This window comes from Anabrus simplex, chromosome X (assembly GCF_040414725.1).
Source record: "Anabrus simplex isolate iqAnaSimp1 chromosome X, ASM4041472v1, whole genome shotgun sequence".
Classification (NCBI taxonomy): domain Eukaryota; kingdom Metazoa; phylum Arthropoda; class Insecta; order Orthoptera; family Tettigoniidae; genus Anabrus; species Anabrus simplex.
This window is the reverse complement of record NC_090279.1, coordinates 60,273,538-60,301,410: the sequence shown is the minus strand read 5'-3', so window position 1 is coordinate 60,301,410 and position 27,873 is coordinate 60,273,538.

Genomic DNA, 27,873 nt, shown 5'->3' with positions numbered 1-27,873 from the left:
GTGAGCGTTCGCTTAATATACTACTCACATTGTAGCCATCTCTTGGCAAGTGACCTAATGTGGTCTGTGGTGTTACTTGTCCATTGTGATTGATAATTTTACTTAAACATACAATGGAATATATAAGCCATTCAAGAGTTATCTTGCTTTTCTGTTTCATACTTCATAAGGGATAGCGTTTGTGATAGGCCTTATAATTTCACCATTACTCACCTGAAAATTCGTTGCATGGATGAATTCGTCATTACCAGGATGCACATTTGATCACTGCCTTTGTCCACTTCATAGCATGAGTGTCATCTTCTTTCAGTATGACTATGTTGCTATGGGGTACTTCATTGCCCATTTATTGAGATATTCATTTCACCATCTCTTCCAGGAGTTCTGGGTTAGTTGCTGAAGATATTTCTATGTGGGCAAGGTTGTGATGAGATGGGAAGTTTAATCATGATCAGGGAGTGTAGTAATTGGCTGTCCTATAAGGAAATGGGATGTAGTTAGTTAAAAAGTGTCAAAAGGGTCATCATTTAGCTTTGGTGATAGGATGTGAGTATGTGTTGTAAGAATGGTCCTTTCTTTGTTGGTGAAGTGATAAGAATCCATCACTCTTCTGAGGTGTTATATCAGACTCTTGACAGCTGCTTCCTAGATTTCACCAAAGTGTGATGATGCACAAGGGATGAAATGCCACGTCAGTCCCATGTCTGCAGTTGTGTGAAAAGATGGTTTCTGAGGGTGGTTTTGCAGAAAAGCCTTGATTTCTGTAGCTGCTCCAAAGAAGTTTGTGCTGTAATTGCTGTAAATGTTCAGCGGTTGACCTCTATGAGAACTAAGTCTATAAAGTGCAGAGAGAAATGTTGTGGTGAGATCAGGTATCGTGTCTATGTAGACAGCCTTGGTAGCTAGGCAGTCTGGTCTTGTTTGATTTCTCACGATCTTTCATTAGAATTTGGCCAGCAGTTTTAAGGAATGGGTAATTCTGGGTTACAGGCAACGTTTGTGTATTTCAGATTAATTGTTCTGAGGTATCTGCATTCATCATAGAACACTTGAGATGTGTATGAGTGTGGCTTCTTTCTGTCCCCCTTGTTGATGAGATCCTAAACTTGTCTCTCAGAGAGTTGAGTGTCAGGATGAAATAGTTGAAAGTGTTCTGCCATCATAATTATATTTGTGAGATGATACAGAATTTCTAAATTTTTTACTCCACTAGTATTGGAGTATTCCACCAACAAGAAGATGGCCTTCTTGATCTATGATTGGATTTATAGTTTTTATACTGTATGAGTTGATAGTTTCCTACACAACATTAATCTAACATTTGTGTAGAGGGTTCAACTCCTATACGAACAGTGGACCTTATTTTCACTCCATGGGTTGTTTACGACAATCTCATGACGGGTCCGTATTGAAATATACATTATTTCAACAATGTTACAAAAGTTTATTGTAATCCTCGTATTCAATACGCATTGGGATCTTAAAATTAGGATTTATATATTGTAATACTAATTTAAGGGGACATGTTTCGCCCATTGTTTGGGCATCTTCAGCCGTGTTCTCATGCCTAAGGGATAAAAATCAGGATCCTGATTACTCTAGTCAAGGTGTTACATATAGGAATGTGTGTTATAAAAATGAGGAAACTTGTAAGTTCACAAACGACAATTTGCAGAATTAAGACACGTTAAAAAAAATTTGGTGAGACTATATATGTGTTATAAGAGTGGTACCTTCTTTGTTGGTGAAGCGATAAGAATCCATCACTTTTCTCAGTTGATGTATCAGACTCTTGACAGCTGCTTCCCAGATTCCACCAAAGTGTGGTGCTGCAGGAGGGATGAAATGCCATGTCAGTCCCATGCCTGCAGTTGTGTGAAAAGTTGATTTTCTGAGGGTTGTTTTGCAGAAAGGCCTTGATTTCTTTTGTTGCTTCAAAGATGTTTGTGCCATTATCACTGTAGGTATTCCCTACAGCCAGCCGCACATAAGCTCAATGTTCCGCCCATCTCCTCTCCTCCTCCACACCCCCTCCCATCAATATCACACAGATACAATACTAGAAGTGCTACTGTCATTGGTTCTGATGCTGCAAAGGCAACTAGTTCCCACCAGAAAGGTCGATGGTGTGAGTAATTTTATACACAGCATTTTTCGTCAAATTTTACCCTTTTTGCTCTAATCTTAAAAATCCTTCTAGCCTCCTCTCATTACAGATTCTTCACCACACATCCCTCAGTATTCGATTTCAACATTGAAGCTGTAGCCAACATCTAGCACAAGCATTCCCATTCGACTAATAGGACATCACATCAGCTAGTAAAGACACACACAGCAACACACAGACATGATCCTTTTTACACATTTTCAACAAAAATAAGAAAACTGTGGCCTCACCAAACAAATACGGGATTAACAGGGTGTCCACCCATATGGAATACCGGTAACTGGGGAATGTGAGGGAATTCCAGAAATAATGGGAAAACCAGGAAATGTCCCCCAATTCAGAAAATAATCTGGAAATTCCTTCTTCTGCCAGATAAAATGGACATACCTTATTTGTCCATTAATAGAAACACATTCTTCAATTTTTGTAAGATTAATCTTGGGCATGTCTTTTATCCCAGGAATAAATTGTGAAGAAACCTGAATAAACATTAACAAAACCAAGTGTGATCGCGAATATTTTTTTTTTGCTAGGGGTTTTATGTCGCACCGACACAGATAGGTTTTATGGCGACGATGGGATAGGAAAGGCCTAGGAGTTGGAAGGAAGCGGCCGTGGCCTTAATTAAGGTACAGCCCCAGCATTTGCCTGGTGTGAAAATGGGAAACCACGGAAAACCATCTTCAGGGCTGCCGATAGTGGGATTCGAACCTACTATCTCCCGGATGCAAGCTTACAGCCGCGCGCCTCTGTGCGCACGGCCAACTCGCCCGGTGATCGCGAATATGAAGTAACCGATATCTTCAGTAGCTATATGAATAGCATATGGCATGCAGTAGCGACTATGTTCGATCGAATTTTCAACATTTTGATCTGCTTACTATTGTATATTCTGTGTTGTTGGGGAATGGTGAGGCCTATATTGTGTTCTCAGTTTTCTAATTGCTTAAATGTATGGCTTCCACAGCAAAATATGCATATAGACAAAATTCCACTACCCAACAAATGACTGTGTTTGTTTACTATGTAATGATGTGTGCGATAGTCACTACCTCATAAAATGTAAAAAGAGAAAAGACACTGACTCAATGCAGGAAAGTGTGAAATTCGCTTTAACTTAATACTCCTTCGAGTGCTCATTATTATTATTATTATTAATATTATTATTATTATTATTACAATTATCAAATGTGCTGATGTAGGTAAACCTTGTGTAAATAAGACCAGCAATGTGACACTTTTCGAGTCGCGCCATGTTGAGTTTCTAACCTGTCTGATGAAATGGATGGTGACGGGCATCAGTGAGTGAGGCTCCACAGTAATCAAGTGATTTGAAGGTGTTGTACATCAGTGGAAGTGATAGAAACTTGCGGAAGTGTTACGTTTGTATTTACGAATCGATATACCCATATTTTTTGTTGGTGTTGATCTTTTTCTTCCAAATTTGCAATGTAAAGAAAATGGGGAAACAATGGAGTTGGAAGCCCAGCCACTACCAGTGCTGCCAGCGTAGACTGCCTCGTGAAGTGCGTGCTGGATGATTTCAATAACTCGGACAGCTTCTTTGAAAAAATTGTGCAGGCCATTTCGACCCGCATGACACAACTGGTTATAAAAGAATTTGAAAAGAGTTTAAATTTTAATATCGAAGCATTTTCAGAGTTAACTGAAGAACATGGTAAGAAGGAGGCAGAAATCTGCAAACTGAAGGAGGATATGTATGCCAAGTGCAATTCATTGGAGCAGTACAAAAAGAGAAATAATGTAAGAAATTTCGGCATCCCTGAATGTTCGAACGAAAACTGTGATGAAATAGTGCTCAACGTGTGCAAAGTTGTAGGAGCAGATGTTATACATAATGACATTGATAGGTGTCACAGAGTAAGACCTTGATTACCAGAGAAAACAAGGCGTATCCTAGTGAAATTTGTGTCTTATCGGTCACAGCAGGATGTCTTCACTAGGAAAACGAAACTGAAAGGGTTATCCACAACAATCCATGAAGATCATTCGGCTATCAGAATGTCCATCTTGAAGACAGCAATCCAGTGTTTTGTTCTTACAAACACTTGGACTGACTCAGGAGACATCGAAATCAAGAAAGCGGGCAGGATGGAATTAAGAGTGTGCCAGTTAAAGGAACTTCCTATGGCATAAGCTTCTGTTGCAGTGCTGCCTTATCACTTGACAATGTGAGTCAACTCCCATGCTTTACCTAAGTCGCAGCTGAGAAGCTAGCTTTTTTATTTTTTTCAACTAACCTTATCCATCTATCTAGGTATCTTTCATCTATCTACGTATCTATCCATTTACCAAATTTATTTATCTATTTATCTAAATATCTATTCACTTATCTGTTTTCTTATCCTACCACCTGTCCATCCACTTACTCTTTAATAAAATTTTCCTATCTGGATCTAATTTAAGTCGGGCCTCTGTATTACGTCTACATAGATCTAACATCAACACTACATAGAGTAAGCTCCTACTTGAGTATTCTGTACACCTAATCTGCTGTTGCACGTTATCACTATTATTATTATTATTGTTATTAATATTATTATTATTATAATTATTATTATTATTATTATTATTATTATTATTATTATTATTATTATTATTATTATTATTATTATTATTATTATGATTATTATGATTATTACTCACAATTTAATTATCTAAAATACATAAATTGCTGACCGTTCTTAGGATGTAGTCGCATGTTGTTTTCTAGTTAGTTTCATTTTAGCAGTTGTTTATGCATACCACAAACAGCCGTAATCCCTGTGACCATAACAATACTTACCTTGTCACACTTCCCCTTCCCCACCCATCCCTTCAAACTGTCTACCTGCTAGTCCATTGACACAAACTCCACCCCTTGAAGCTACAACACACATTCTCCAGTCAGCCCTAAATAGACATAAAACCCAGTGGCGGCTGGTGGTTTAAAAGTTCAGTGGTGCACAATTTTTACTAATGATATATGATTACAGGCTAATTTTCAAATCTAGATACATCAACAATACTTTTTTATTATTAAAATAAAACAAACATTTTACATTTCTATTTTCAGGAATATTACTATAACGCATTAACATTTTTGCATTTAAAAACTCTTTTACCATACTGAAATGAAACACTGTGAGGTAGCCTAATTCCGGCATTGGAAAAATATCTTTTTGTAATGTATCTAGTTTCGAAATTAAACGTCGCATGGGCCTTCCCATTCGTTTCACCTCGGATTGTTCCTTGGCAGTCCGTTGCGGAAACGGCCTAGACATTAAAGACTGCACCGAATTCATGATCTGACAAAATACCACTAACTGATAAAAACGCACAATAATAAAAGCACACATGCTGACACGAAAGTTTACACAATGAAATCAATAAGCTACTTAGCTTGTACGCACATAACAAAGCTCACGACTATACTGAAAGAAATGGCGGTGTTTATTATCAAATTTAGAGACTTTAGTTATATATCCAGCCACGGCCGACTTGATGCTTCGCTCAAGCCAGGACGTATAGCTAGCTCCTTACGGAGTGCAGCGAGGGATCCAACCGACCGTGATCCAGCAGATGAACTTCCATCCGGTGTCGCTAGATGACACTTCTGTTCTATAACAGAATCTCACATTGAGCATCAACGGTCTCTAGCGACTTCGCTAATAGTTGGTTATGTAGGAGCACGGCCGGTTGGATTCCTCGCTGCGCTGCAAGGAGCTAGCTAGAGCGACGCATCAAGTCGGCCGTGGTAGGAGGAGCCAGGTTGATAAACCTCCATTTAAGCAATGTATAAGAAGCCACGCCTATCTTTTCCTCTCCCCGCGCACCCCTCTAGCAGCCTAAAAGCACAATTCTAGCAGCCCCGCACCCCTCGAGCAGCCCAAGTTTCATCCTACCTCAGGTTGACTTCCCACTGCAAACTTTTCGGCTCCTGCAGTAAACATCTAAGAGTGCCGGCTTGTAAAGTACCGTGCAGTCAATATTTGCTCTTTCAAGCTCTTGAAAGGTTTGTCTTGTTGAATGAAAATACAGTAGTTGAGTAATCCAAATGATAAAACTTTACCTAAAATAAACATAAAAATTTAATGGGGGTAGCGCAAACCTGCAACCTTATGGAGAAACCGCCCCTGATAAAACTGCACTTGACATGTCACCTTAATGCCGAGAGTTTAGTTTCCCAAACTCGTATAGATGAAATAAAAGCGATTTTCATACCACTGTCCTTTGATATAATCTTATGCAGTGAATGTTGGTTGAAAGTCAAATATCAGGCTAAGAATCTGGAATTACCTGCCTACTGTCTTCTGAGGAATGACAGACTTGGCAAAGGGGGAGGTGGGGTCTGTGCTTTTGTCTCTTCGCGCTTGAAACTTCAAATTATCTGTCAGTCGCCTCAACAATATGAACGAAAACCTGAGGACATGTTCATAGTGATGCAGGTCTCTACTGTGAAATGCTTAGTAGGTGCTGTATACAAGCCGCATAAAGCTCGCCATCTGAAGGACTTAGAGACTGATTTTAACAGACTGTTACCTATATGCAAACATGTTATAATGATGGGCGACTTCAATACAAACCTTCTGTATCCTGATTCATCTGAAACCACCCATCTATTGAATACATTTCAGGCATGCATTATGGCGATCCTGCCACTTTCCCCCACTCAGCACACTAAAACCACACACATTACTGGACCTGATAGTAACGAACCACCCTGACAGTGTATTATATCATGGCCAGACGTCTGCTCCCAGACTGTCAGCCTATGACATTATCTTTATGTCTTACGCACTTCAGTGCCCCAGACATAAACCTAAGTACGTGACTTACAGAGACTCTAGCCGTATTGACAATGCAAACTTATTGGAATACTCTTTTTCGATGCTGTGGCAGGATATAACTCATAAAACTAACATTGACGACATGGTCACGACTTTCAATACCATGATACTACATACTTTTGACAAGCACGCTCCTCTATGAACAGCACGCATCTGTAAAAGACTCTCCCCGTGGCTAAATGATGATATTAGAGCAATGATGCCTAAGCAGGATGCAGCTCTTAGGAAATATAAACATTACCCGAAGGAGGAATCCTTATCTATTACAAACGACTACATAATAAAACGACTCAGACAGTAACAAACGCTCGACTACATTACTCCCATGACCTTATAAAACCCTACTATGACCCGCTACCTTATGGAAGTCAATGCGACTATTTGGCTTAAATAAACCGGACAAGGTAGACAATTTGGAGATTTCTCTTGATGAATTGAATGATCACTTTGTATCCTCCCATGTTCAATTAATCGAAGAAGCAAAAGAAAATATTTTGAGGGCAAATAACAACATACCACCCATAGGCAGAGATAAATTTTATTGTAGTTCTGTCTCACCCCTGCAAGGGAAAGCAGCTATCTTGTGAATTAAAACTAAATCCACAGGGGTGGACAATCTATGTATTATAAAGCTAAAGGAAATTCAATGCCATTATTACAGTATTGACATTCATATTCAACTTCTCCCTTCAAAACAGTGTATTTCCAAATGTCTGGAAAATGGCCCTGGTACATCCTTTACTGAAAATAATATCTCCTCCACTAAACTGTAACTTCAGACCTATTAATATACTGTCTATAACAGCCAAGAGACTCGAACACATGGTGCATAATCAAATCACGAACTATCTCAACGACCATGACATACTGGACCCACACCAGTGAGGCTTCTGCCGAAATCACAGTTAATGTACTACCTTGCTAAGCATGACTGAAAGGCAGGCTACTGATGAGCAAAAACTGACAATTCTAGTCTTATTGGACTTCAGCAACGCATTTGACTCTGTAGACCATGAGTTGCCCCTATCCAAACTTTATCACCTAGAGTTCTCCTACATTACTCTGAAATGGATGGGAGCCTATTTACATGAACGTCAGCGTGCCGTTCTGTCTAGGTATATGACTTAGCTAAAGAGCTGACACATTGTAAATGTCACATTTATGCTGACAACATACAATTGTACATCCATGCAAAACCAACAGATGTTTTGAAAGCAATTGAGCAAATTAACATGGATCTAGAGGCCATAAGCAAATGGTCTTTCCAGCACGGACTTATTATAAACCCAAAAATCCCAAATCATTGCATTTGCCCATCCAAGACTTATTTCCAGTAATTACCACATGTCCATCCCTGATGTATGACTTCAGTATGAAGCTTTACCCTCTTGCAAGAGGGTAAACAATATCAGAGTGATCATTAACCAGCACTTCTCTTGGACGGATCAGGCAATATCTGTGTGTAGACGATTTTTTGCAATGTTGCAAATATTAAACAATTTCAAATTTACTTTCCCGTTCAGTTTAAAGGTGAAACTATTTGAAGCCCTCATATTTCCAATATTCAATTATTGTGACGTAGTTTACACAGACATGAAAACTGAACTTCGAGATAAACTACAATGTGCACAGAATGCCTGTGTAAGATTTATATGTAATCTGAAATATTCAGATCATCTTACCCAGTTTTGCGTCGACATCGGATGGCTACGCCTTGAAAATAGATGAAAGCTGCATACCCTGACTTCATTGCACCAAATCTTTACCGTACAATCCCCATCCTACCTGTATGAACGATTTCATAGTCTCCCTGAACACCATGTTAAGAACATCAGAGCGCTGAGCTCAACATTGTTCGCTATTCCCAAGCATAGATCCTCAACCTACAATTCCTTCACTGTTGTGGCCATCTGTGAATGAAACTTCCTTCTGCAGGGGGTTAGAGGGATATCAAACCTGGGAAGATATAAAAGTATGTGCTCAAAATATCTATGAAACAAGCTTGTAGTGCGACAGATTCCTTTTTCTTCATCTTCTTGTTCTCCTTCTCATCCTGTCCTTTCTTCTTCATTTTATTATTATTATTATTATTATTATTATAATATCATTCATCAATAGTATTAGAGAGTACTCAGCTGTGGTTCCCTGCATAGTTAACCTTATCCCGATCCCCATTTTTTAATGTTTTTGGCCAACAATAAAAATTTGAAAATTATAACATTTGTCAGTGTAATATATGTCTGGAATTGGACAAATTAATTGCAAGTATTAGGTTTGTCTGTATTATTATTATTGTTATTATTATTATTACTGTTGCAATTAGTAGTGTGTTTGTGACAGTTCTGGAGCCTCCTCCTCCTCAGCAGGCTGCCCTTCCCGACGTCAGACTATTAGAATTAAGTATATAGGGAGCACGTAACAGGTGTACAACCAGAAGGCTGTACTTTTTATCTACACCAAACTATTGGGACTAATGGGATAGGGAGTGTTTAACAACCGTTACAATAGCAGGCTTCCCTTCCCTATACCAGGCCTTTAGGATTAATGACATAGGAGCATTTAACAGGCGTTCAATTAGCAGGCTGCCCTTCCATACGCCAGACCGTTACGATTACGCAATCGGAGGTATATAACAGGCGTTCAATTAGCAAGCTGCCCTTCCCTACGCCAGGGAACATTCCAGAGGTGATTAAGGAGGTATTCAACGGATATTCAATAACGCATTCAAAGGAGATGGAATTCGGTATAAAAATAAGAGAGTTTTTCTGAACATGTTTATTAGAAATACATATAAATCAGTAAAAAAGCATATTGTACATCATAATGTTATTTACTACATTTATTTACTTTACATTATTGATAACATAGTATCTACAACAATGTTGTAGAAGTACACCTCATCTAACAAACAAATTACATAAACTAAATGTAAAACCTATGTGAAGTAATAATGGTCAATGAGACTATTACCCCAGGCTAAAGTATCTATTGAGTTAGGTATAATAAATCTCTTATTATCATCATTACTTAGAGCAACTTTGTTTATTAACTGGGTATAAAGCTGATAATTTATGCTTTTAAACACATACATTTTCTTCATTACAGAAGGGCAAAATGACTCTTCCTCCTCCTCCTCACCGCGCCCTCCTCCTCCTCTTCCTAGGGATAAAGGACTAATGGGCTAATGGGTTAAATGGCTAATGGGCTAAAGGGCTAACGGGCTAATGGGCTAAAGGGCTAATGGACTAATTGGCCAAAGGGCAATAAATGGTAAAAAGGTATAAAAGGCAAAAGGGCTTACATTTTCTAGTATTTAGGGTGCTTCTCCTCTCTTTATCCGGGCTTGAGGCCGGCTCTTCAGCTAGAGGCGGAGTTAACACCCTAAGGAAGGGGGAATGTTGGGAAACAGTCTGTACCAGTATAGCTACTCAATCCACAATATGCTACAGAGGGATGACTTAGGTGAGGGTGAGGGCTGAGAATGTAGGAAGGTGTTTAGGCTGTTATACTGTCGAGAGAGCTTACAGCTAAGGTCTTTACATTGAAGAGCAATTACTCAATACTTGCACGACGTAATTCTTGCTCTATTTCTAAAATATCTGCTTTATACTCTGTGTAACCAGCATCTTGGTAGGTTCTTAGCAGTTTCAAACGTTCTATGAATAGTTTGAGGTCTTTAGAGTATCTTACGTCTACATGGGTAAACAGAGGCTTGTTGTGAACTTTACGCCTGCTTACAGACAGTTGATGTGTAGGGACTTGTTTTTGATGTAATACGTGATTCTGCAGTAGCATTTCCAGGGACAAACTTATGTAGCAAAGAAGCGTTGATATCTTCTTCTACTTCATCTTGCATCCCTGTTAATATGTTTGCACGGCTACAGTACGTGTTGTAGCCTTAGAAAATAAAGTAAAATCATAAAGTACTAATGGTAAAGAAACATTGAGACCGTTTTCTTCTTCTTCGTTTTCCTTATTATTACTATTGCCATCAGCATCCTCATCATCGTCCTCCTCCTCCTCCTCCTCTTCCTAGGGATAAAGGGCTAATGGGCTAAAGGGTTAATGGGCTAATGGCTAATGGGCTAAAGGGCAATAAATGGCAAAAGGGATAAAAGGCAAAAGGGCTTACATTTTGTAGTATTTAGGGTGCCTCTCCTCTTTTTATCCGGGCTTGAGACCGGCTCTTCAGCTAGAGGCGGAGTTAACACCCTAAGGAAGGGGGAATGTTGGGAAACAGTCTGTACCAGTATAGCTACTCGATCCACTATATGCTACAGAAGGATGACTTAGGTGAGGGTGAGGGCTGAGAATGTAGGAAGGTGATTAGGCTGTTGTACTGTCGAGAGAGCTTACAGCTAAGGTCTTCACTTTGAAGAGCTATTACTCAATAATACCTGCACGACGTAATTCTTGCTCTATTTCAAAAAATATCTGCTTTATACTGTGTGTACCCAGCATCTTGGTAGGCTCTTAGCAGTTTCAAACGTTCTACGAATAGTTTTTGGAGTCTTTACAGTATCTTACGTCTACATGGGTAAACAGAGGCTTGTTGTGAACTTTAGGTCTGCATGCAGACAGTTGATGTGTAGGGACTTGTTTTTTTGATGTAATACGTGATTCTGCAGTAGCATTTCCAGGGATAAACTTATGTAGCAAAGAAGCGTTGATATCTTCTTCTACTTCATCATGCATCCCTTCTTGAGATGTTCTGCACGGCTACAGAACGAGTTGTAGCCTTAGAAAATAAAGTAGAATCATAAAGCCCTAATGGTAAAGAAACATTGAGATCTTCGTTTTCTTCTTCGTCGTTGTTTTTATTATTACGATTATCATCAGCATCCTCATCGTCCTCCTCCTCCACTTAGGGAAAAAAGGGTTAATGGGCAAAAGGGCTAATGAGCTAATGGGATAAATGGCTAATGAGCTAAAGGGCTAATGGCCTACAGGGCAAAAAGGCAAAAGGGCTAAAGGGCTTATATTTGTAATATTTAGGGTGTCTCTCCTCTCTTTATCAGAGGCTTGAGACCTGTTTTACAGCTAGAGGCGGAGTTAACACCCTAAGGTAAGGAGAATGTTGGAAAAAGTGTCTGTACCAGGATAGCTACTCGATCCACTATATGGTACAGAAGGATGACTTAGGCTAGGGTGAAGACTAGGAATGTAGGAAGGTGTTTAGGCTGTTATACTGTTAAGAGAGAGCTTACAGGTAAGGTCTTTATTTTGAGGAGCTGTTACTCAATAATACCTGCACGGCGTAATTCTTGCTCTATTTCTAAAATATCTGCTTTATACTCTGTGTAACCAACATTTCGGTAGGCTATTAGCAGTTTCAAACGTTCTACAAGGAGGTTGGGATCTTTACAGTATCTTACGTCTACATGGGGTAACAGAGGCTTGTTGTGAAGTTTGAGCCTGCATGCAGACAGTTGATGTGTAGGGACTTGTTTTGTTGTAATACGTGATTCTGCAGTAGCGTTTCCACGTACAAACCTAACTTGTTTTGGTAGCAAAGAAGCGTTGATATCTTCTTCTACTTCATCGTGCATCCCTTCTTGAGATGTTTGCACGGCTACAGAACGTTTTGTAGGCTTAAAAAATGAAGTAAAATCAGAAAGCTCTAATGGTAAAGAAACATTAAGATCTTCGTATTCTTCTTCTTCTCCTTCGTTTTCTTTATTATCACTATTATCATCAACATCTTTCTCCTCCTCCTCCTCATCATCATCATTATCATCTTGCTTCTCTCTATCTCGAAATGTCTGTTTAGTAACAGAACTTGTAATAGGCCTAGACAACGAGGGAGAATTAAAAATCTCTCGCAGAGGTGTACTTTTTAAATATAAATCAGTATTTGCTTGAATACGTATAGGCTCTTTATATTTTCTTCTCAATGAAGCTACATTACACACGGCTTCGTGACGTTGAGCGTTGTAAGCGTTCTTGAATTCTCTTCTACAATGTTTGCATTGAAAAATTGTTCTACAAGATATTTCATGACGTCTCTTGTGATAGCCTCGGTGAAATATTTTTCCACACTCATTACAAATATGGCTAGAAATGGGTTGTTCCATGACAGACTTTTATCTTCTGCTAACAGATCCTTCTTTAAAAGAAACAAATCTACTAGACACTATCTATTCTCTACTTATATAATGTAATACAAAGCTGCGTAGAATAGATAAGTAGCCTATAATAGCTTTAAGACCAGAGGTCTTACCACGATGTGAACAGCTTGACGGTTAACAGTAAACTAACACAAAAAGCGTATAACCTACCTTATATAGGGCGGGTGGGGGGATAAGAAGGGTAGTCAGGGAAGAGAGAAGGAAGCGGTCGAAGCTTGAATCATATGGGTAATATGTTGATATCTTTCTGAAGAAATCAAGCCTCCTGCGTCGATTGCAAACTAATGATTATACAGCAGACTCTCGAATAGTTTAGAAGCACTCTGAAAGGAGAAGTGAACACGTCAGTAGTCAACATCAGACTAGTGATTACGCAAACAACACTAGTTTTTTTATATGTTTTATACATTACCCATCAGGCACTGCCTCTTGGATATCTTGAATACATGACGTTTTTTTAGTTTTTCAACACATTACTTCATTACTCTTTATGCACTATGTGTAGGCTAGAAGTTACACATATACATGTAATAAATATAACACTGTGAACTTTTTAATCTCACAAGAATATTAAGCCCTACAAAATAGCCTTTTTAACAGATTTATAAACTATTTGCAACAGTGATATTTCAAATATATATGTTTTGTAAGCCAATCAGGACGTCAGAATGTAGAAAAACTACCATTAACACCACTGCGAGGGTTGTAGCCCCGTCTGACCGAAGTGTAGCAAGTTTCTCTACGCCCCTCTGAGAGGGTTCTAACATCGACCGATCAAAGCTCACATACCTTACAAAATGTATGTGGAAGACAAGCTCAACTAAAATTAACTACAATGCTGTACGTAAACTCTCATCGTTGACATACCAACGAGGTTTGCAAGCTCGGATGACAAGTATGTCTCAGAGGTCTACTCTCCCTTCGTAAAGGGCACCTCGCAGTATAGTTAAGTTTAGAGGAACAAGCATAATTTTTTGATGTAAAATATGACTGACTTGAGTTGAAAAATATATATCGTAATAGCAACATTTTGAAGGTATATGTGTTGTAAGCCAATCAGGACGTTAGAATGTAGAAAAACTACCATTAACACCACTGCGACGGTTGTAGTCCCGTCCGACCGAAGTGTAGCAAGTTTCTCTACGCCCCTCTGAGAGGGTTCTAACATCGACCGATCAAAGCTCACATACCTTACAAAATGTATGTGGAAGACAAGCTCAACTAAAATTAACTACAATGCTGTACGTAAACTCTCATCGTTGACATACCAACGAGGTTTGCAAGCTCGGATGACAAGTATGTCTCAGAGGTCTACTCTCCCTTCGTAAAGGGCACCGCGCAATATAGTTAAGTTTAGAGGAACAAGCATATATTATGTATAACAATTTTTTAATGTTATGATTTCAGGAAAAGACATCTGTTTTAAGCTCACTAGTTCAAATAATTAATAACATATGTATAGCTACCTGCAGCTGTGAGAGGGGATACTGCTGTAGTCAATTGGAGTATCTACGTAGAGAACGTAGTCACACAGCTACTAAATTATCTGTAAAAAGAAAAACATACTATTTGAAAAAAATTAATCTGGTACATAACTCAATATATCAGGTACAATTTTTAATAATAATTTAAAAAATAATAATATTAGTAACCAAAATCCTAAAAATAATGGTTGGAGGGTGGATTAGTCTATATCATCTGTTAAGGGATTATTTTTAGTGATTTTTAAGCTAAACATTAATTTTCTAGCACCAACCGTTTAGGAGATATTACATTTTTAATTTAAGGGTTGTTTTCACCCCTAACTTGCTTTTGACTCTAAAAGTCATCTAGAATATACTCCAGTACCAAATTTCAACATTTAAAGCTATTTTCACCCCAAAAACCTAAAATAATGCTTGGAGGGTGGATTAGTCTATAGCATCCGTTAAAGGATTATTTTTTAGTAATTGTTAAACTAAACATTCATTTCTAGGACCAGCGGTTTAGGAGATATTAAATTTTCAATTTAAGGATTGTTTTCACCCCCAACTTGATTTTGATTCTAAAAGTTATCTAGAGTATACTCCGATACAAAATTTTAACATTTTAAGCTATTTTTGTTCCAAAAACCTAAAATAATAGTTAGGGGGTGGGTTGGTGTATATCATCTGTTAAAGAATTATTTTTGATAATTTTTAAGCTAAACATTAATTTTCTAGGACCAGCTGTTTAAGAGCTATTAATTTTTCAAGTTAAGGGTTGTTTTCACCCTGACATGCTTTTAACTCTAAAAGTTGTTTAAAGTATATTCAGATTCACATTTATAACATTGTATGCTATTTTTGCCTAGAAACCTAAAGTAACAGTTAGAGGGTGAGTTAGTGAGGCTGATAGCCTTGAAGTTTATGAGAAAATAGTTAATCTGTTTCAATATAATAATAATAATAATAATAATAATAATAATAATAATAATTTATAGGCCTTACGTTCGACTAACTACTTTTACGGTTTTCGGAGACGCTGAGGTGCCGAAATTTTGTCCTGCAAGAGTTCTTTTACGTGTCATTAAATCTACCGATACGAGGCTGACGTATTTGAGAACCTTTAAATACCACCGGACTGAACCGCGATCGAACCTGGGGTTAGAGGGCTGGCGCCTCAAGACGCCTCAACCGTCTGAGCCACTCAGGCCGACTTTAATAGAATAGCTACTGTGTCAGTTCGTAGACTGACCAATGTTTATCAGTCTACACTAAATGTTGCAGGTCGTTATTTCGGTACTTATACATTCCTCAACTGAAATTAGAATACGTTACTGATTCAAGCGTTCTTACAAAAACTACAGTATATATATCGAACTCCGTAGAGAAAGCATGCAAGATCTCGAATAGAGCGGAAGTACTTACGCGCTGCTGCTTCTTCCCGATGTTATTCAAGACGCGGTCACTGACAAACTGATTATTATTTGCAATACACCGCTCTGATATATATAGACGTCATCGCCTACAAGCTGTAACCTGCACAAGTGCACACGACCGGTGACCTTACTGCCAACAAGCTATGACCTGCACAACTGCACATGTCACCGCCGACAAGCTGAGATTTGAAGTGTTAGAGACGAATGCTGGGATGGTTGCTAACTTAAGACCACGGTCACCTCTCACCGAATCCTAGCCCTACTACAAATACACGCGCTACTAGACACTGCAATGACACAGGTTATCAAAGAAATTCTACATACATATAAGTACACGAGGCTGATGACCACGATATATTCAAACTTATACATAAAGTAACACGGGATTTGTAAAACTACTGTTATTGTCATAGCATGAAGCGAATAATTAATAATAATAATAATAATAATAATAATAATAAAAACTCATGTATACTTCAGTTACTCCATACTTATTAACATACATCGCCAAGCGAAGAAAAGATCAGTAAAGGAATTAAATGAATACTTACAGAAGGCTAATTTCAAATGTCACGTCTAGGATGTCGTTTCTTCTCAAGGTCACCACGTCACTAGTACGTAAATAATCCTCCTCGCGTTTTACTCCCTTCTTATAAACGACATTGAGCGCTGGAATATTAAAGGTGCTAAGTAGTCATATTACAGTACACCAAAGCCATTTTAGTTAACATTTTAGTTAAAACAGAATTTTGATCTCCTAATATATCAAGACGACACCAAAAAGATACTGTATTATTATTACATTAGTTGAATTACAAATATTAGAAGCATGATTTTATTATCAAAATAGGCTGGACATGTCAAGTAGTTAAATGACCTTGGTCTTCTTGCTGTGCAGTTCTCTAAGAGGAAACAAGTTAATATTTATGTTACGTAACTCAACCGTGTCCGGCTCCATGGCAAAATGGTTAGCGTGCTGGCCTTTGGTCACAGGGGTCCCGGGTTCGATTCCCGGCAAGGTCGGTAATTTTACCAGCCCCGCGGTGTAGGGGGCAACGCGTCCGCCTGTCACCTGGCGGCCCCGGGTTCGATTCCCGGCCGAGTCAGGGGTTTGCAAGGCCCCTGTTCAGCATAGCAGGTGAGGCCGCCTGGGCGAGGTACTGGTCATTCTCCCCAGTTGTATCACCCGACCCAAAGTCTGAAGCTCCAGGACACTGCCCTTGAGGCGGTAGAGGTGGGATCCCACGCTTAGTCCGTGGGAAAAACCGACCCTGGAGGGTAAACAGATGATGATGATGATGATGATGATGAACTCAACCGTAGTAGGCTATGACTGCTTATAATAATTATACTACTACTACTACTAATAATAATAATAATAATAATAATATTAATAATAATAATAATAATAATTGCGGCCAGTATCGAGTAATCGGGAGATAGTAGGTTCGAGTCCCCACTGTCGGCAGTCCTGACGATGGTTTCCGTGGTTTCCTATTTTCACATCAGGCAAATGCCGAGGCTGTAGGCTACCTTAATTAAGGCTACGGCCGCTTCCTTCCAATTCCTAGGCCTTTCCTAACCCATGGTCGCCATAAGACCTATCTGTGTCGGTGCGATGTAAATAACATTCCAGCCAGGGAGTCGAGACTGACGAAAGTTTAGTGGCTAAACACACCCAGAAGAACAAGAGGCTCGAAGCTTTGCGGAGATAAAATTGCGCGCAGGATTACAGTGTGTATGGATGAGACCGCCACGCAGTGCGGCGAGTCACCGGCTGCTACTAACAGGAGAGCAGAAGGCAGTAGGACGTACGTGTATTAACTCATTAAGTCATACTGGTCTACCTTGTACTCTTACTGCCTTCTGCTCTCCTGTTAGTAGCAGCCGGTGACTCGCCGCACTGCGTGGCGGTCTCATCCATACACACTGTAATCCTGCGCGCAATTTTATCTCCGCAAAGCTTCGAGCCTCTTGTTCTTCTGGGTGTGTTTAGCCACTAAACTTTCGTCAGTCTCGACTCCCTGGCTGGAATGTTATTTACATCGCACCGACACAGATAGGTCTTATGGCGACCATGGGTTAGGAAAGGCCTAGGAATTGGAAGGAAGCGGCCGTAGCCTTAATTAAGGTAGCCTACAGCCTCGGCATTTGCCTGATGTGAAAATAGGAAACCACGGAAACCATCGTCAGGACTGCCGACAGTGGGGACTCGAACCTACTATCTCCCGATTACTCGATACTGGCCGCAATTATTATTATTATTATTATTAATATTATTATTATTATTATTATTATTAGTAGTAGTAGTAGTATAATTATTATAAGCAGTCATAGCCTACTACGGTTGAGTTCATCATCATCATCATCATCATCATCTGTTTACCCTCCAGGGTCGGTTTTTCCCACGGACTAAGCGTGGGATCCCACCTCTACCGCCTCAAGGGCAGTGTCCTGGAGCTTCAGACTTTGGGTCGGGTGATACAACTGGGGAGAATGACCAGTACCTCGCCCAGGCGGCCTCACCTGCTATGCTGAACAGGGGCCTTGCAAACCCCTGACTCGGCCGGGAATCGAACCCGGGGCCGCCAGGTGACAGGCGGACGCGTTGCCCCCTACACCGCGGGGCTGGTAAAATTACCGACCTTGCCGGGAATCGAACCCGGGACCCCTGTGACCAAAGGCCAGCACGCTAACCATTTTGCCATGGAGCCGGACACGGTTGAGTTACGTAACATAAATATTAACTTGTTTCCTCTTAGAGAACTGCACAGCAAGAAGACCAAGGTCATTTAACTACTTGACATGTCCAGCCTATTTTGATAATAAAATCATGCTTCTAATATTTGTAATTCAACTAATGTAATAATAATACAGTATCTTTTTGGTGTCGTCTTGATATATTAGGAGATCAAAATTCTGTTTTAACTAAAATGTTAACTAAAATGGCTTTGGTGTACTGTAATATGACTACTTAGCACCTTTAATATTCCAGCGCTCAATGTCGTTTATAAGAAGGGAGTAAAACGCGAGGAGGATTATTTACGTACTAGTGACGTGGTGACCTTGAGAAGAAACGACATCCTAGACGTGACATTTGAAATTAGCCTTCTGTAAGTATTCATTTAATTCCTTTACTGATCTTTTCTTCGCTTGGCGATGTATGTTAATAAGTATGGAGTAACTGAAGTATACATGAGTTTTTATTATTATTATTATTATTATTATTATTATTAATTATTCGCTTCATGCTATGACAATAACAGTAGTTTTACAAATCCCGTGTTACTTTATGTATAAGTTTGAATATATCGTGGTCATCAGCCTCGTGTACTTATATGTATGTAGAATTTCTTTGATAACCTGTGTCATTGCAGTGTCTAGTAGCGCGTGTATTTGTAGTAGGGCTAGGATTCGGTGAGAGGTGACCGTGGTCTTAAGTTAGCAACCATCCCAGCATTCGTCTCTAACACTTCAAATCTCAGCTTGTCGGCGGTGACATGTGCAGTTGTGCAGGTCATAGCTTGTTGGCAGTAAGGTCACCGGTCGTGTGCACTTGTGCAGGTTACAGCTTGTAGGCGATGACGTCTATATATATCAGAGCGGTGTATTGCAAATAATAATCAGTTTGTCAGTGACCGCGTCTTGAATAACATCGGGAAGAAGCAGCAGCGCGTAAGTACTTCCGCTCTATTCGAGATCTTGCATGCTTTCTCTACGGAGTTCGATATATATACTGTAGTTTTTGTAAGAACGCTTGAATCAGTAACGTATTCTAATTTCAGTTGAGGAATGTATAAGTACCGAAATAACGACCTGCAACATTTAGTGTAGACTGATAAACATTGGTCAGTCTACGAACTGACACAGTAGCTATTCTATTAAAGTCGGCCTGAGTGGCTCAGACGGTTGAGGCGTCTTGAGGCGCCAGCCCTCTAACCCCAGGTTCGATCGCGGTTCAGTCCGGTGGTATTTAAAGGTTCTCAAATACGTCAGCCTCGTATCGGTAGATTTAATGACACGTAAAAGAACTCTTGCAGGACAAAATTTCGGCACCTCAGCGTCTCCGAAAACCGTAAAAGTAGTTAGTCGAACGTAAGGCCTATAAATTATTATTATTATTATTATTATTATTATTATTATTATTATTATTATTATATTGAAACAGATTAACTATTTTCTCATAAACTTCAAGGCTATCAGCCTCACTAACTCACCCTCTAACTGTTACTTTAGGTTTCTAGGCAAAAATAGCATACAATGTTATAAATGTGAATCTGAATATACTTTAAACAACTTTTAGAGTTAAAAGCATGTCAGGGTGAAAACAACCCTTAACTTGAAAAATTAATAGCTCTTAAACAGCTGGTCCTAGAAAATTAATGTTTAGCTTAAAAATTATCAAAAATAATTCTTTAACAGATGATATACACCAACCCACCCCCTAACTATTATTTTAGGTTTTTGGAACAAAAATAGCTTAAAATGTTAAAATTTTGTATCGGAGTATACTCTAGATAACTTTTAGAATCAAAATCAAGTTGGGGGTGAAAACAATCCTTAAATTGAAAATTTAATATCTCCTAAACCGCTGGTCCTAGAAATGAATGTTTAGTTTAACAATTACTAAAAAATAATCCTTTAACGGATGCTATAGACTAATCCACCCTCCAAGCATTATTTTAGGTTTTTGGGGTGAAAATAGCTTTAAATGTTGAAATTTGGTACTGGAGTATATTCTAGATGACTTTTAGAGTCAAAAGCAAGTTAGGGGTGAAAACAACCCTTAAATTAAAAATGTAATATCTCCTAAACGGTTGGTGCTAGAAAATTAATGTTTAGCTTAAAAATCACTAAAAATAATCCCTTAACAGATGATATAGACTAATCCACCCTCCAACCATTATTTTTAGGATTTTGGTTACTAATATTATTATTTTTTAAATTATTATTAAAAATTGTACCTGATATATTGAGTTATGTACCAGATTAATTTTTTTCAAATAGTATGTTTTTCTTTTTACAGATAATTTAGTAGCTGTGTGACTACGTTCTCTACGTAGATACTCCAATTGACTACAGCAGTATCCCCTCTCACAGCTGCAGGTAGCTATACATATGTTATTAATTATTTGAACTAGTGAGCTTAAAACAGATGTCTTTTCCTGAAATCATAACATTAAAAAATTGTTATACATAATATATGCTTGTTCCTCTAAACTTAACTATATTGCGCGGTGCCCTTTACGAAGGGAGAGTAGACCTCTGAGACATACTTGTCATCCGAGCTTGCAAACCTCGTTGGTATGTCAACGATGAGAGTTTACGTACAGCATTGTAGTTAATTTTAGTTGAGCTTGTCTTCCACATACATTTTGTAAGGTATGTGAGCTTTGATCGGTCGATGTTAGAACCCTCTCAGAGGGGCGTAGAGAAACTTGCTACACTTCGGTCGGACGGGACTACAACCGTCGCAGTGGTGTTAATGGTAGTTTTTCTACATTCTAACGTCCTGATTGGCTTACAACACATATACCTTCAAAATGTTGCTATTACGATATATATTTTTCAACTCAAGTCAGTCATATTTTACATCAAAAAATTATGCTTGTTCCTCTAAACTTAACTATACTGCGAGGTGCCCTTTACGAAGGGAGAGTAGACCTCTGAGACATACTTGTCATCCGAGCTTGCAAACCTCGTTGGTATGTCAACGATGAGAGTTTACGTACAGCATTGTAGTTAATTTTAGTTGAGCTTGTCTTCCACATACATTTTGTAATGTATGTGAGCTTTGATCGGTCGATGTTAGAACCCTCTCAGAGGGGCGTAGAGAAACTTGCTACACTTCGGTCAGACGGGGCTACAACCCTCGCAGTGGTGTTAATGGTAGTTTTTCTACATTCTGACGTCCTGATTGGCTTACAAAACATATATATTTGAAATATCACTGTTGCAAATAGTTTATAAATCTGTTAAAAAGGCTATTTTGTAGGGCTTAATATTCTTGTGAGATTAAAAAGTTCACAGTGTTATATTTATTACATGTATATGTGTAACTTCTAGCCTACACATAGTGCATAAAGAGTAATGAAGTAATGTGTTGAAAAACTAAAAAAACGTCATGTATTCAAGATATCCAAGAGGCAGTGCCTGATGGGTAATGTATAAAACATATAAAAAAACTAGTGTTGTTTGCGTAATCACTAGTCTGATGTTGACTACTGACGTGTTCACTTCTCCTTTCAGAGTGCTTCTAAACTATTCGAGAGTCTGCTGTATAATCATTAGTTTGCAATCGACGCAGGAGGCTTGATTTCTTCAGAAAGATATCAACATATTACCCATATGATTCAAGCTTCGACCGCTTCCTTCTCTCTTCCCTGACTACCCTTCTTATCCCCCCACCCGCCCTATATAAGGTAGGTTATACGCTTTTTGTGTTAGTTTACTGTTAACCGTCAAGCTGTTCACATCGTGGTAAGACCTCTGGTCTTAAAGCTATTATAGGCTACTTATCTATTCTACGCAGCTTTGTATTACATTATATAAGTAGAGAATAGATAGTGTCTAGTAGATTTGTTTCTTTTAAAGAAGGATCTGTTAGCAGAAGATAAAAGTCTGTCATGGAACAACCCATTTCTAGCCATATTTGTAATGAGTGTGGAAAAATATTTCACCGAGGCTATCACAAGAGACGTCATGAAATATCTTGTAGAACAATTTTTCAATGCAAACATTGTAGAAGAGAATTCAAGAACGCTTACAACGCTCAACGTCACGAAGCCGTGTGTAATGTAGCTTCATTGAGAAGAAAATATAAAGAGCCTATACGTATTCAAGCAAATACTGATTTATATTTAAAAAGTACACCTCTGCGAGAGATTTTTAATTCTCCCTCGTTGTCTAGGCCTATTACAAGTTCTGTTACTAAACAGACATTTCGAGATAGAGAGAAGCAAGATGATAATGATGATGATGAGGAGGAGGAGGAGAAAGATGTTGATGATAATAGTGATAATAAAGAAAACGAAGGAGAAGAAGAAGAATACGAAGATCTTAATGTTTCTTTACCATTAGAGCTTTCTGATTTTACTTCATTTTTTAAGCCTACAAAACGTTCTGTAGCCGTGCAAACATCTCAAGAAGGGATGCACGATGAAGTAGAAGAAGATATCAACGCTTCTTTGCTACCAAAACAAGTTAGGTTTGTACGTGGAAACGCTACTGCAGAATCACGTATTACAACAAAACAAGTCCCTACACATCAACTGTCTGCATGCAGGCTCAAACTTCACAACAAGCCTCTGTTACCCCATGTAGACGTAAGATACTGTAAAGATCCCAACCTCCTTGTAGAACGTTTGAAACTGCTAATAGCCTACCGAAATGTTGGTTACACAGAGTATAAAGCAGATATTTTAGAAATAGAGCAAGAATTACGCCGTGCAGGTATTATTGAGTAACAGCTCCTCAAAATAAAGACCTTACCTGTAAGCTCTCTCTTAACAGTATAACAGCCTAAACACCTTCCTACATTCCTAGTCTTCACCCTAGCCTAAGTCATCCTTCTGTACCATATAGTGGATCGAGTAGCTATCCTGGTACAGACACTTTTTCCAACATTCTCCTTACCTTAGGGTGTTAACTCCGCCTCTAGCTGTAAAACAGGTCTCAAGCCTCTGATAAAGAGAGGAGAGACACCCTAAATATTACAAATATAAGCCCTTTAGCCCTTTTGCCTTTTTGCCCTGTAGGCCATTAGCCCTTTAGCTCATTAGCCATTTATCCCATTAGCTCATTAGCCCTTTTGCCCATTAACCCTTTTTTCCCTAAGTGGAGGAGGAGGACGATGAGGATGCTGATGATAATCGTAATAATAAAAACAACGACGAAGAAGAAAACGAAGATCTCAATGTTTCTTTACCATTAGGGCTTTATGATTCTACTTTATTTTCTAAGGCTACAACTCGTTCTGTAGCCGTGCAGAACATCTCAAGAAGGGATGCATGATGAAGTAGAAGAAGATATCAACGCTTCTTTGCTACATAAGTTTATCCCTGGAAATGCTACTGCAGAATCACGTATTACATCAAAAAAACAAGTCCCTACACATCAACTGTCTGCATGCAGACCTAAAGTTCACAACAAGCCTCTGTTTACCCATGTAGACGTAAGATACTGTAAAGACTCCAAAAACTATTCGTAGAACGTTTGAAACTGCTAAGAGCCTACCAAGATGCTGGGTACACACAGTATAAAGCAGATATTTTTTGAAATAGAGCAAGAATTACGTCGTGCAGGTATTATTGAGTAATAGCTCTTCAAAGTGAAGACCTTAGCTGTAAGCTCTCTCGACAGTACAACAGCCTAATCACCTTCCTACATTCTCAGCCCTCACCCTCACCTAAGTCATCCTTCTGTAGCATATAGTGGATCGAGTAGCTATACTGGTACAGACTGTTTCCCAACATTCCCCCTTCCTTAGGGTGTTAACTCCGCCTCTAGCTGAAGAGCCGGTCTCAAGCCCGGATAAAAAGAGGAGAGGCACCCTAAATACTACAAAATGTAAGCCCTTTTGCCTTTTATCCCTTTTGCCATTTATTGCCCTTTAGCCCATTAGCCATTAGCCCATTAACCCTTTAGCCCATTAGCCCTTTATCCCTAGGAAGAGGAGGAGGAGGAGGAGGACGATGATGAGGATGCTGATGGCAATAGTAATAATAAGGAAAACGAAGAAGAAGAAAACGGTCTCAATGTTTCTTTACCATTAGTACTTTATGATTTTACTTTATTTTCTAAGGCTACAACACGTACTGTAGCCGTGCAAACATATTAACAGGGATGCAAGATGAAGTAGAAGAAGATATCAACGCTTCTTTGCTACATAAGTTTGTCCCTGGAAATGCTACTGCAGAATCACGTATTACATCAAAAACAAGTCCCTACACATCAACTGTCTGTAAGCAGGCGTAAAGTTCACAACAAGCCTCTGTTTACCCATGTAGACGTAAGATACTCTAAAGACCTCAAACTATTCATAGAACGTTTGAAACTGCTAAGAACCTACCAAGATGCTGGTTACACAGAGTATAAAGCAGATATTTTAGAAATAGAGCAAGAATTACGTCGTGCAAGTATTGAGTAATTGCTCTTCAATGTAAAGACCTTAGCTGTAAGCTCTCTCGACAGTATAACAGCCTAAACACCTTCCTACATTCTCAGCCCTCACCCTCACCTAAGTCATCCCTCTGTAGCATATTGTGGATTGAGTAGCTATACTGGTACAGACTGTTTCCCAACATTCCCCCTTCCTTAGGGTGTTAACTCCGCCTCTAGCTGAAGAGCCGGCCTCAAGCCCGGATAAAGAGAGGAGAGGCACCCTAAATACTAGAAAATGTAAGCCCTTTTGCCTTTTATACCTTTTTACCATTTATTGCCCTTTGGCCAATTAGTCCATTAGCCCTTTAGCCCATTAGCCCGTTAGCCCTTTAGCCCATTAGCCATTTAACCCATTAGCCCATTAGTCCTTTATCCCTAGGAAGAGGAGGAGGAGGGCGCGGTGAGGAGGAGGAGGAAGAGTCATTTTGCCCTTCTGTAATGAAGAAAATGTATGTGTTTAAAAGCATAAATTATCAGCTTTATACCCAGTTAATAAACAAAGTTGCTCTAAGTAATGATGATAATAAGAGATTTATTATACCTAACTCAATAGATACTTTAGCCTGGGGTAATAGTCTCATTGACCATTATTACTTCACATAGGTTTTACATTTAGTTTATGTAATTTGTTTGTTAGATGAGGTGTACTTCTACAACATTGTTGTAGATACTATGTTATCAATAATGTAAAGTAAATAAATGTAGTAAATAACATTATGATGTACAATATGCTTTTTTACTGATTTATATGTATTTCTAATAAACATGTTCAGAAAAACTCTCTTATTTTTATACCGAATTCCATCTCCTTTGAATGCGTTATTGAATATCCGTTGAATACCTCCTTAATCACCTCTGGAATGTTCCCTGGCGTAGGGAAGGGCAGCTTGCTAATTGAACGCCTGTTATATACCTCCGATTGCGTAATCGTAACGGTCTGGCGTATGGAAGGGCAGCCTGCTAATTGAACGCCTGTTAAATGCTCCTATGTCATTAATCCTAAAGGCCTGGTATAGGGAAGGGAAGCCTGCTATTGTAACGGTTGTTAAACACTCCCTATCCCATTAGTCCCAATAGTTTGGTGTAGATAAAAAGTACAGCCTTCTGGTTGTACACCTGTTACGTGCTCCCTATATACTTAATTCTAATAGTCTGACGTCGGGAAGGGCAGCCTGCTGAGGAGGAGGAGGCTCCAGAACTGTCACAAACACACTACTGCAATTCGTTGTATGTTTTTTAGCAGTTATTATATTATTATACTTAGGAAATGTAAATTTATATTGTGTTTTATAATAGATATTTTATGTACAGTATGGTAGCACAGAAGCATAGTAATTTGTTTGTCTCTTTTTAATTCAGTATTCAGAAATTTTTATTTTATATTATTTATGTATTTCACTGGTTAAGAGTAAGACAGGGACACGTGTCCCTAACTTTGCCAGTTAAAATAAACCATATAGATCAATCAATCAATCAATCAATCTATATATCTGTCTATCTATCTATCTATCTATCTATCTATTATGCAAGGTGTTCGGAAACTTGAGGCATGACTAGTGGCTTGTAATATCACGTGTAATTTCGTGAATACAGAACAAGATTTAAAATAAAGTGACATCACATTGTAAGATGAAAGTTGTTTTTTTGTTTTGGAGTTTTTGAAGCATGATTCTGTGTATTCAGTCTTGATCCAACCAGTCCCAAGCTGCCATTCATATCGACTTATATAGTTTAATTGCAATCTTGAAACCTGGCTGCCGACTATATTGTCTACAATACATCGCCATGAGGTTAAGCTACCTGGCTCGGCTTTTAAGGTATAGGTTTAATAGTCTTCAGTGTAGATGTAATTTTATTTATGTCCGTGTGTTGGTTAGTATATTGTTCGTCTGTGTACCATACCTCAGTATAGTTCATCAAAGACAAGTGAGAAGAATGTGACTCCGCAAAAATTGGTACCATGGTCTCAATCAGCCAAAACATCCTTCCTATGCCAGTCATTAGCTGCAAATAATTTATTTCTTTTATTTGTAATAATAATGTACGTATTCTTATTTTAGTGTCGGATATTGTTAGGAAGTGCATACACTATGTTAGTGATAGTGAAGTAGATACTCTTGTTTGGGATTTTTTTGCCTCTGTTTTTCCATTCCACATATTTGTCAACATTAGGTAGGTTATCTATAGCACGTTCAGTGACTTTCGAATTTTCAAGCCATCTTATAGCACAGTATTTCAAAGGAAGTACGTTTGAACCTGAATAATGTCTTTCAGGAACGTACGAAAACAAGAAGTGAAGTGCACGAAGAAACTCTGCAATATTCTACTGGGTTTCTTTTACTGGCATTTTATATGAATTGTGCATAGTATGCAAGCCACAAGGTCCAATGTTCACTAAAATAGGAGCATCTGGATCATCGTTTAATAAATTACCGATATCCTGAAGGAACTTTTTATTAACATTTGGACTATCCATTGAAATTTGTTAGAGTTCTTTAAATTGAGTCCTTGCAGTGCTTGCAAAAAAACATGTAATAAATTCTAGGAGGTAGAGTGACCAAGAAACACGGAATCAAAATAAGAAGTGCATGCCTCATTAGTATCAGGATTGAAACAGGAAACTACAAGATCCATTTGGCCCATCTGAGAAACTTTATTCAGTTACTC